This window comes from Lampetra fluviatilis, unplaced genomic scaffold (assembly GCF_964198595.1).
Source record: "Lampetra fluviatilis unplaced genomic scaffold, kcLamFluv1.1 SCAFFOLD_825, whole genome shotgun sequence".
NCBI lineage: Eukaryota > Metazoa > Chordata > Hyperoartia > Petromyzontiformes > Petromyzontidae > Lampetra > Lampetra fluviatilis.
The window spans coordinates 2,272-5,000 of NW_027621596.1; positions in this window are offsets into that span (position 1 = coordinate 2,272).

The following is a 2,729-nucleotide window of genomic DNA, read 5'->3' on the forward strand; positions in this document are numbered from 1 at the left end:
AGTGTGTGGGTGAGTGAGTGGCTGAGTGAGTGAGTGATGAGTGACTGAGTGTGTGAGTGAGTGAGTGGTGGGTGAGTGAATGAAGGAGTGAGCGAGTGAGTAGGTGAGTGAGTGTGTAGGTGAGTGAGTGTGTGGGTGATGTGCTGAGTGAGTGAGTGATGAGTGACTGAGTGTGTGAGTGAGTGAGTGGTGGGTGAGTGAATGGAAGGGGTGAGCGAAGTGGAGTAGGTGAGTGAGTGTGTGGGTGAGTGAGTGTGTGGGTGAGTGGGCTGAGTGAGTGAGTGATGAGTGACTGAGTGTGTGAGTGAGTGAGTGGTGGGTGAGTGAATGGAAGGGTGAGCGAGTGAGTAGGTGAGCGAAGTGAGTAGGTGAGTGAGTGTGTGGGTGAGTGAGTGGCTAAGTGAGTGAGTGATGAGTGACTGAGTGTGTGAGTGAGTGAGTGGTGGGTGAGTGACTGACTGAGTGAGTGAGTGAGTGACACACTCTCACCTGTGTGTCTGTGTGAGTGAGTGGTGAGTGACTGAGTGACTGACTGACTGAGTGACTGACTGAGTGACTGACTGAGTGACTGAGTGAGTGACACACTCTCACCTGTGTGTCTGTGTGAGTGAGTGGTGAGTGACTGAGTGACTGACTGAGTGACTGACTGAGTGACTGACTGAGTGACTGATGAGTGACTGACTGACTGAGTGACACTCTCACCTGTGTGTCTGTAGTGAGTGAGTGAGTGGTGAGTGACTGACTGAGTGACTGACTGAGTGACTGACTGAGTGACTGACTGAGTGACTGACTGAGTGACTGACTGACTGAGTGACACTCTAACCTGTGTGTCTGTGTGAGTGAGTGAGTGGTGAGTGACTGACTGAGTGACTGAGTGACTGACTGAGTGACTGACTGAGTGACTGAGTGACTGACTGAGTGACTGACTGACTGAGTGACTGACTGAGTGACTGACTGAGTGACTGAGTGACTGACTGAGTGACTGACTGAGTGAACTGACTGAGTGACTGACTGAGTGGACTGAGTGAGTACTGAGTGACTGAGTGAGTGACTGAGTGGCTGACTTGGCTGAGTGAGTGACTGAGTGACTGACTGAGTGACTGAGTGACTGACTGAGTGACTGAGTGACTGACTGAGTGACTGACTGAGTGACTGAGTGACTGACTGAGTGACTGACTGAGTGACTGAAGTGACTGACTGAGTGACTGAGTGACTGACTGAGTGACTGACTGAGTGAGTGACTGACTGACTGAGTGGTGACTGAGTGACTGAGTGACTGACTGAAGTGAGTGACTGAGTGAGCTGACTGAGTGAGTGACTGAGTGACTGACTGAGTGACTGAGTGAGTGACTGAGTGACTGACTGACTGAGTGACTGACTGAGTGACTGACTGAGTGACTGAGTGACTGAGTACTGACTGACTGAGTGACTGACTGAGTGACTGACTGAGTGACTGACTGACTGAGTGACTGACTGAGTGACTGAGGAGTGAGTGACTGAGTGAGTGAGTGACTGAGTGAGTGACTGACTGAGTGACTGACTGAGTGAGTGACTGAGTGAGTGACTGAGTGAGTGACTGACTGAGTGACTGACTGAGTGAGTGACTGAGTGACGTGACTGAGTGACTGACGTGAGTGAGTGACTGAGTGACTGACTGAGTGAGTGACTGAGTGAGTGACTGACTGAGTGACTGACTGAGTGACTGACTGAGTGAGTGACTGAGTGAGTGACTGAGTGAGTGACTGAGTGACTGAGTGAGTGAGTGACTGAGTGACTGACTGAGTGAGTGACTGACTGAGTGACTGACTGAGTGACTGACTGAGTGACTGACTGAGTGAGTGACTGACTGAGTGACTGACTGAGTGACTGACTGAGTGACTGAGTGACTGAGCTGAGTGACTGAGTGAGTGACTGACTGAGTGACTGACTGAGTGACTGACTGAGTGAGTGACTGACTGAGTGACTGAGTGAGTGACTGACTGAGTGAGTGACTGACTGACTGAGTGACTGACTGACTGAGTGAGTGACTGAGTGAGTGACTGAGTGAGTGACTGAGTGACTGAGTGAGTGAGTGACTGAGTGACTGACTGACTGAGTGACTGACTGAGTGACTGAGTGACTGACTGACTGAGTGACTGACTGAGTGAGTGATGACTGAGTGACTGAGTGAGTGACTGACTGAGTGAGTGACTGACTGAGTGACTGACTGAGTGACTGACTGAGTGAGTGACTGACTGAGTGACTGACTGAGTGACTGACTGAGTGAGTGACTGACTGAGTGACTGAGTGACTGACTGAGTGACTGAGTGACTGACTGAGTGAGTGACTGAGTGACTGACTGAGTGAGTGACACACTCTGACCTGTGTGTCTGCGCTGCGCTTGCTGTGAGTGACTGACTGAGTGACTGACTGAGTGACTGACTGAGTGACTGACTGAGTGACTGACTGAGTGACTGACTGAGTGAGTGACACACTCTGACCTGTGTGTCTGCGCTGCGCTTGCTGTGAGTGACTGACTGAGTGACTGACTGACTGAGTGACTGAGTGACTGACTGAGTGACTGACTGAGTGACTGAGTGAGTGACTGACTGAGTGAGTGACTGAGTGAGTGACACACTCTCACCTGTGTGTCTGTGTGAGTGAGTGAGTGGTGAGTGACTGACTGAGTGAGTGACTGAGTGAGTGACTGAGTGAGTGACTGACTGAGTGACTGACTGAGTGACTGACTG